This window comes from Nanorana parkeri, unplaced genomic scaffold, assembly GCF_000935625.1.
Source record: "Nanorana parkeri isolate BGI_ZX_2015 unplaced genomic scaffold, ASM93562v1 scaffold3195, whole genome shotgun sequence".
Classification (NCBI taxonomy): domain Eukaryota; kingdom Metazoa; phylum Chordata; class Amphibia; order Anura; family Dicroglossidae; genus Nanorana; species Nanorana parkeri.
In genome coordinates, this window is record NW_017309463.1 from 52664 (window position 1) to 61394 (window position 8731).

Sequence of the window (8731 nt, forward strand, 5' to 3'; positions counted from 1 at the left end):
CACATTGTGGCCGGAGGGAGTGGCTACGGTGCTATTCACTTCAATGGCCCGCCACGCCCCCCTCCAACCCAGCAAAAAAGTGAGCCGGCCGCCAGCCGGGCAGTGCGTTCCGGCCAGAATCGGACTGGAACGCACTGCTTATGGTGTGAACTGAGCCTTAGACTACATTCACAATGTCCCTTCAGGCCAGTGCCCACCTAGGCGACTCCTGACCACGCGCGCGGTCACGGAGTCACCCAGCACAGACTATCGCGCTGTGGGTGCCATTATTATTTTCTAATGGCACCCCAGTCGCACGGGGTGAATTGCGCGCAATTCCACCCATGCATTCGAGCACGCTAAATCAGCAGCGCGTCGTGTATTGCAAAACAAGGTACTGTTTTCTGAGTTTGCCGCGAGGATGTCAGCCCATTGAAATCAATAGGGGCAGCTCGGCAATCGCTGTCTGCATTTGTGCAGGACCGCACGATCCCGGTTCGCTCAGGTCTGCCTCAAATTCACACCTGCTGTGAATGGCATTCTTGGTGCCAGCCTTTCACAACTGATCTGCAACATTAAAGTGGTATTAAACACTCACACTCCTTTCCCTAATGAATCCACATCAACCAAATCTACATACATAAAAAATGTCTTTATATTTTTGCCCAAACACTTAGTCATCATGTTTTCCAACAGCTCCAACTCTCCCAACTCAGCTTCCCTGAACCACCTGTCCAGTACAAGCAGCCCTCCATCTACTAGCTTAAAGAAGGGAGGAGCAGTTTGCCTTGCTGTGTTTGTGGAGGGGCAAACAGCTTAATAGCACACACATAGGATAAAATAGGATATGGCCAACATTAAGGAGGCCAGCTTCTTTTTTATTTTTTGCAGAAAACTAAACCGTTTAGACATCAAAGAGCAGCATCCATTTTAAAAGGGTTTCTAAACCCTCTGTTTTTGTTTTGCATATATCTACTGCTTGTAAGCAGTAGATATATGCAAAAAGTTTTTAAAAAAAACAAAAACGCTTTAAAAAAAACTTACCCTGTCTTTGCCGCGCGCTCCCGTCTGAGAATCCGAGACTGCTCGGGCGGCCGCAAAGCATCTTGGGGCGGGCATATGCGCAGTTCGGATTTTTGGATTAGATTAGACGGATCGGATTAGACGAGGAGAGACACAAGGTAAGTATATGGACGGCGTGCACCCGCATGCAGACACCTTGGGATCAGAAGTGCCAGCAAGGACAGAGGAGTCAGCGCTGGATCGGAGACCCGCCGCAGCGCTGGAGAGAAGGTTGAAAAGGACAGGAAAGAAGAGGAAGATCGGATTAAGAGACATCATTTAAGGTAAGTGCTGACATTAACATTGGGGGGGGGGGGGGAGGGAAAAAAAAGGGTTTTAGGTATTTAATTAAAATTTTAAAATAACTTTCTCTAGGAAGTCCATAGCCCCATCTACTCTGGCCTCCCTTGCCTCATAATCAGCCAGTGAGGCAAGCTTACATATCGATGGGCCAATAATGGGCAACAGTGCCAACATAGAGCATTCCAACTCCAGCACTCCACATATTTCTGAACCTGTAATCTCCAAAACCTGGGGCACCCTAAAATGCACTTCCACTAAGAAGTCAATAGGCCCATCCACTCTGGTACCCCATGCCTCATAATTGGCCAGTGAGGCAAGCCAACATATCTATTACAGGTATTTATATAGCGCCGGCAATTTAAACAGCGCTTTACATAGTTGCAGATTCACATCAGTCCCTGTCCTCAAGGAGCTTACAGTCTAAGGTCCCCATCTCACATACATACATACATACATACATACATACATACATACATAGAGGGCCAATTTAGACAGGAGCCAATTAACCTACCAGCATGTCTTTGGAATGTGGGAGGAAACCGGAGGGAACCCACACAAGCACAGGGAGAACATGCAAACTCTTTTGCAGATAGTGATCTGGCTGGGATTAAAACCAGGGACCCCCAGTGCTGCAAGGTAGAAGCACTAACCACTACACCACTGCCTATTGATGGGTCGCTTATGGGGGGGAAACGCCAACACAGAGCACTGAAGCTCAAGCACCCGTTGTCATAGTAGGTGAAGAGTAAGACTGTGGCCGCACAGGGCCGGCCTTTAGGCACCCTGTGCGAGAAAGCTTTACAGCGCCCATCAGTGACCACACCCTTTAGTGGCCACACCCCCATAACCACACCCATTTTCCCCAATAGCCGCACCATTTAAAGACTCCTATTTTGTTAAGCCACAAAGAAACATTAATAAGTATGATAAAAATAAAACTTTTATTCAAAAGGTATTAAACTTGTAGGCGCAATAGAAGTATTCTTATCAAATAAAACAACAGAAGGTAAACAATAAATGTCAAACTAAAATAGAGTATATTTCAAATAAAGTGTCAGGATGTCATGCCGATCCCTTTTTTCAAGTAAGTGCATCTAGAAAAGTAAAAATAGAAAACAGAACACAAAACTCGGACTACGTGTAAAATGAATGAATTACCAAATGTCCGAAAATACGAAAAATTAATTTTTTCGAAAAATAATAATTTGTTTGAGAATGTGCGGCGGCCATGTTGGCCACCGGCGTGTTCTGTGAATGCGTGCCACCATGATAGAGGCAGGGAGCATGACCTTACATGACGCCATGCATGCCTGGCGTCAGGTGACGTCACACGCCGATATTGGCCCCACCATCTTGGTGTACACCTAGATATACACCAAGATGGCGGCGCCCAACACGTGCGGTGTTATATGACGTCATGCGCCCTGCCTCCAGAACACGCCAATGGCTGAATACAAAATAGCATAAAAATGTGTTTTGTTTGATGAAACAAATTAAAACTTTAGTTTTTCGTTCATTTCATCTGAAATGAATTTTTAGTTTTCGCACATGTCTAATAATACGTTTGTGTGTGTGTGTGTGGGGGGGGCTGTTTTCACTTTTTTTAAATCATTTTTAAAAAATGTTATTCCTTTTTTTTCATAATTTTTCAAATATTTATTTTTAACTGTTGGGGGGCTTCGGGAAATATTAGGGGTCCAAACAGACCCCTGACATTTCCATTTTAAAATAGAAAAGAAATTGAGGACACCAAATCCTCAATTTCTTTTTCAGCAGCCTCAGCACTCAATGAATGGGAAGCACTCAGTACAGAGGCTCCTCCCATTCATACTTACTATCAATAGTTTCTGAATGGGGAGGAGCCTCTGTACTGAGTGCTTCTCCCCATTGGTGAAATCTTGAATGAACAGGCTGCGATGTAAATCACAGCCTGTTCATTCATAACTGGGGACACATAGCACTATGTGTCCCCAGTTATTTGCTTGTCCTTCTCACACGGAGGACCGGTAAATATCACTGATATTTACCGATCCTCCGCTCAGCCACGCAGAGAGCCGCTGTCATCCTGAAACTGACAGGATGACAGCGGCTCCGATCTCCTCCCCGCTCGGCCATCCTGACAGCTGCGGGCGCGGCTTCTCTCCCCCTCACCGCTCCGCCATCCTGACAGCAGGCAGCGCTCCCTCCTGCGCCCCCCCCCGACTGGAGGGGGGGGGTGGGGCGGACGAGGGAGCGCTGTCATATCGGATGGCCAGCGCCCAGCGGTGAGGGGGAGAGAAGCCGCCCCCAGGACGAGCTGTGTCGGCCGCATGGCGCCCTTGTTGCCATGGCGCCCTGTGCGGCCGCACTGCTCGCACACCCCTAAGGCTGGCCCTGGCCCTACAGTATCAGAGTGGGAGCCCAGGGCAACTACCCAGTACCCACCTACCACCAACGCTAGCAGTAACCCGTAACAATCAGCACTCATCTTCTACTAGTCTGACTTCAACAAACTGAATTCTAATTGCATCTGCACAATAAGAATTAAGAGGTACAGGAAACATACACTGGGAAGAATATGTGGGCTGCCATTGCTGAGCTGCTTCTAAAATGCTGGTTTCATGGCTTTCTCTGGTGGCAGCAACTTCTGAGCCACGGACTCTGAACATCATGCAGATCAGGAAAATCAGAGTGAAGTCCGAACTTCTAGTATGAATGCTCGTTCCCCATCAGTGACTAAAAGCATTGGATCAGCATGACAGCCAGGCAACTACCATTTTCAGGAGGAGATCAGCAATGGGAGCCCCTGCATTTCACTAAGAATTTACTTTAATCGGAAATGTATCTGTTTGCCTGGGCCCATCAATGGGCTGCAATTATGAAATTAGGGGTCTAATAGACCCCTAATGACTCCTTAGAGAGCACCTGTCATCAGGGGCGTAACTAGAACCTTCAGGGCCCCGGTGCAAGAAACCATGAAGGCCCCCCCCAGCCGCCATGGCACCGCATGGTTAACAGAAAGGCTGACGAGGTCCCCAGCAAGCGCGGGACCTCAGGCAGCCGCTTGTTTAAAATTTTAGAGCCGGTGTTCTTTTACCCTGTGCACGGGCCCCATAGCGGCCGCTATGGCGATTGTTACACCACTGTCCAGCAGGGTCCTCTTCCTCGTCTCCCCGGTCAGGGGGCGGGGCTAAGAGGAGAGGGTCCTCACACAGCAGAACGTGCGTCCCCGCGGTGCCTGCAGCACATTCTGCTGGTGACAGCCAGGGCTGGTACTAGCCTATTTTACAATCCCCAACCCCCCCCCAGATAAAAACTTGCCAAGTTTGCTTTCTAAAGACAGAACAAAAATTATAAAAAAATAAATAAAGTGATTAAAAAGTTAAAAAAAACAATTAAAAAAAAACCTCAAACTAACCCTGCCACCTCCGCTATCCGGTTGGCATTCTCCATGGGGGGCTGGTTGGAGGGGAGGGGGGCGTATTGAAGAACCTGGCCTTTAGGGGCAGCAGAGAGAGCAAATCCGGTCCTGGGTGCAGAGGGTGTCAGGAGGGGTGTGGTATGCCCGAGGAGGGGCACGAAAGGTCTCGGGAGGGGCGCAGATGGTGTCAGGAGGGGCGCAGAGGGTCACTGTAATTGCTCAGTCTTATACAATCAAAAGAATTACTAGTGATTGTATAAGACTGAGCAATAGTTTGCTTTAGACCAGGCCTTCTTAAACTTTCTCCACTCGTGATCGAGTGTAGAACGCGCTACAAAACGTTCAGGTGCGAAACCATCTTACCTCCACAGACAGCGCTGCAGCCTGCTCAGCATGGACGGGACTCCTACACGCAGCATGCCCCGCCTCCGAATGACTCATCGCTCTGAAGTCTCAGAGAGATCACTCTGCTCTCTCTGAGACTCTGGAGCTAAGAGGCAGAGAGGAGAGAAGCAGCTCAGACGGGCACAGACATCACTAAATTCCCATTGTACAGGTACATGCTAGCGCAAACATGCATTGGGTGCGCCTATGTACTACAATGAGGATCATGCCACACGTTAGGTATCGCCATATGCGCCAGCATGAGAGCAATAATTCTATGGCCAATATTCATGGTTAAATATAAATTCACACGGCTTCATGCTGACCCGAATCTGCACATCCGTCCTGGTCCAGGTGCACTTGGACACACACTGTGTCCAAGTGCAGGCACCCGGACCTGCATGGATGTGCAGGTTCGGGTCAGCGTGCAGCCGTGTCCCCCCCTCCCCCCGTGTTATGAATAGTAGTAGGCTTGACATATTTCCAGAGTAAATGCTTCCTTAATGAAAATCTACCATTCAATAGATCACACATGCCATTGAAACACTCTGTGTAAATACAATATATTGCATAGGGCGTTGTTCCCTATAATTATAGATCAATATACATAGGTAATACATATGTACACAATATATATGGAAAACTAAAAAAAATCATGGTTTACCCCAACTTGTTATGTAGTCTGCAAACAACCAGGGGCAAAATCGTGGCCATCCAAAAGGGGGTCGTGTAATATGTCACCCATTTGGGGGATTTTCAGGGAGACTCAGGACAGAGCCAACTTCAAGACGCACTCAGTGTGTGTGTGTGTGTGTGTGTATATAGTAGGAAAGTCACTGGTCTTTAAACAGTAATGGCAATAAATGCAGCTTTATTGCATCCAACGAAAAAGTAACACAAATAAAAAGGCCTACTCCACCTTAGGAGGCTAACTAAACAGTAGTGTCCCTCACTACGTCCTACTGGAGCGGCTATTCCAGCTTCCAGTATAAAATGGACAAAAACCACAGTCCAATACAAACAATTGTTCTGACAGACCTTATTCCCCAGATAAGCAGACACTCTCCAGTCTGTGTCCATCCAGTGCAGCCTGGATCTGGATCTTGCTCTGAGCTCTTACTCCCTCCCAGTCACTTTCAGGTGCAGGCTAATTAATAGAGAGCGAGAGGAGGTTTACCTGTTGGGCCAGGCTTAACCCTTTCCTAGCCAGGGAAAGTTGCCCTTTTCAACCTCTCACTGACATACACAGAGTTGTGTACCCTGTCACAATATATATCTATATATTTGTATGTCACCACACATGTGGGTTAAGTAACATGACGTTCAACAACCTGCATATGTTTGGGTCATTCTCCGCTGGGTTGAGGTAACCACTAGACATGTGCGATTCGTTTGTTCCGAATCAAAATTCGGACGAAATTTTGGAAATTTGGACACTGGCCCTGGGGGGGAGATCGAGGGCCAGGCCCCGTGCCCTCGGTACCCCAATGCAAATAAGCCCCCTTGCCCGCAGACCCCCACCTGGTCACGGTTGTGGGGAAGAGTCCCTTGTCCCCATTGGCATGGGGACACCCTCCCAATGCCGAAGGCATGTGGTCTGGTAAGGCGCAGGGAGGGGGCGCTCGATCGTCGTCGTCCCCTTTCCTACCCTGCCGGGCCAGTGCTCGGATCAAGGGTCTGGTAGGAATGTTAGGGGGGACCCCACGTTTTTTTTTTCCCATTTCCAACAAACAAAATTTCGTCCATACTACCGCTATCTAATTTTGTCCGAATCAAAATCCCGAAACGAAATGAATTTCGGACCCGAATCCGGAAAAACGAAATAACGCAAAATCCGAAATCAAAACAAAAAACTATTTTTTTGCCAGTGCACATGTCTAGTAACCACCATATGGATTAAGGCAGGAACAGCAGAGACATCCTCAAATACAGTCAAGGTTCTGTGCTCTCCAGATATAGATAAGATTTTATTTGCATTGAACATAAATATATTCACTTCATTTTATTTCATTCACTTAAAGTTGCTTTCTTTCCAGCATATCAACCATGGTCAAGATTGTCCCCAAGAACAAAAGCAAAGCAGATTTCTGTGGCGTTGACAAGTATTATTATATTGTCAGGCCAGACCTCACATGTTACATGAGATCAGCCAACTTCAACAAAGGAGAAGATCTGGAGATCTTCAGCTTGCACCCGTCCTGCAGGAATGGAGATCATTACCTGGCCTATGAAGATGACCGTTTCTACATCATAAAAGAAAACTATTACCGTCGAGTTTCAAACATGAACACTGACGCCGATTCGGTTGTTTATACCCTTCACCCCAATTGCCAAGGAGGCGACCGTTATTGTTCGGCTTTTGGCTTCTTCTACATCATTTTCCAGGGCCGTGGGGTCTATCGGCGAACGAAAAACATGAACAAGGACGAAGAGGGTGAAGAGTTCCAACTGCACCCGGAATGCAGAAATGGCCTTTACTATTTTGGCGTTAAAAATTACTACTATTTTGTGAGGCCCGATGACCAGTGGGGGATCCAGTACACAAGATGTACCAACTTCAACACAAACGAGGGTGCTGAAACCTTCTCATTCCATACCAGCATCTACAGCTTTCTGCCTGGAGGTCTGGCCATTGCAAAGGGTCCATCTTTTGGGGAATGGGTGTGCATCAAGACCATAAGCAATGACTCCCAGACCCCTGTTGAGTGGAAGAAGCGGGTCAACAGGAAGTCTGGGTATGAGAAGGTGAGCACGTCCACTATGGAGCACAACTGGAAAGTGTCCGGAACCGTCTCGGCTGAGACTGGAGGCTTGAGTTCTTTGATTGCCAAGGTCCAGTTCTCCTTCACAGCTGAATATGGTGGAGTTAGCACAAAGACAGAACAGGAGAATTGGAACGAGGCCACTGAAGTTGAAGAGACATTAACTCTCACCTTGAAGCCACGTGAAAAAATATTTATCTATGTCTACCAGTTGGGCTTCGGGAAAAATCCTGTGCTACACTGCCGAGACATGAGAATTCTCGACAGCTCTACTCCGCCTACCGATAACCCCCTGCCACCTGCAGCAAATTAGTTTCTGTATTATGGTGTTGGGGCTTCCAATAATTACTGCCTACTCATTTGTTCTGTACTAGATGCCCACTATTAGCACATCATGGTAGTTGTTAGATAGCTTAACAGTTGTAATATTTGTAAGTGTCTTAAGGTGATTGTATAAAATAAATTCCATGGGATGACCAGGAGAATTATAAAATTGTGACTTTATTAGATCACATGAAGTAATCAAAAGTACTGAAAAGGTATAAAAATCAACACAAAAATATATGAAGATAACAATCCAAAATACAAGATGTATATAGAGATAAAAAAAATAAAAGAAAATATGTTTGTGAAGAAGTGTCTGGAGTTCTTTGTGTGAGTGTTACAGCTGTGTGTACGTGTCCTTTGTGTCTGTCCCCAATGCTTCTGCCCACATGCAGGCCCGGATTTCCCACAAGGCCACCGAGGCCCGGCCTCGGGGCGGCAGGACGCAGAGGGCGGCAGCGGTGTCCTTGTGGGCAAGTTGCGGGCCCCGGGCGGTAAGTTGCCCTCTCTACGTTTA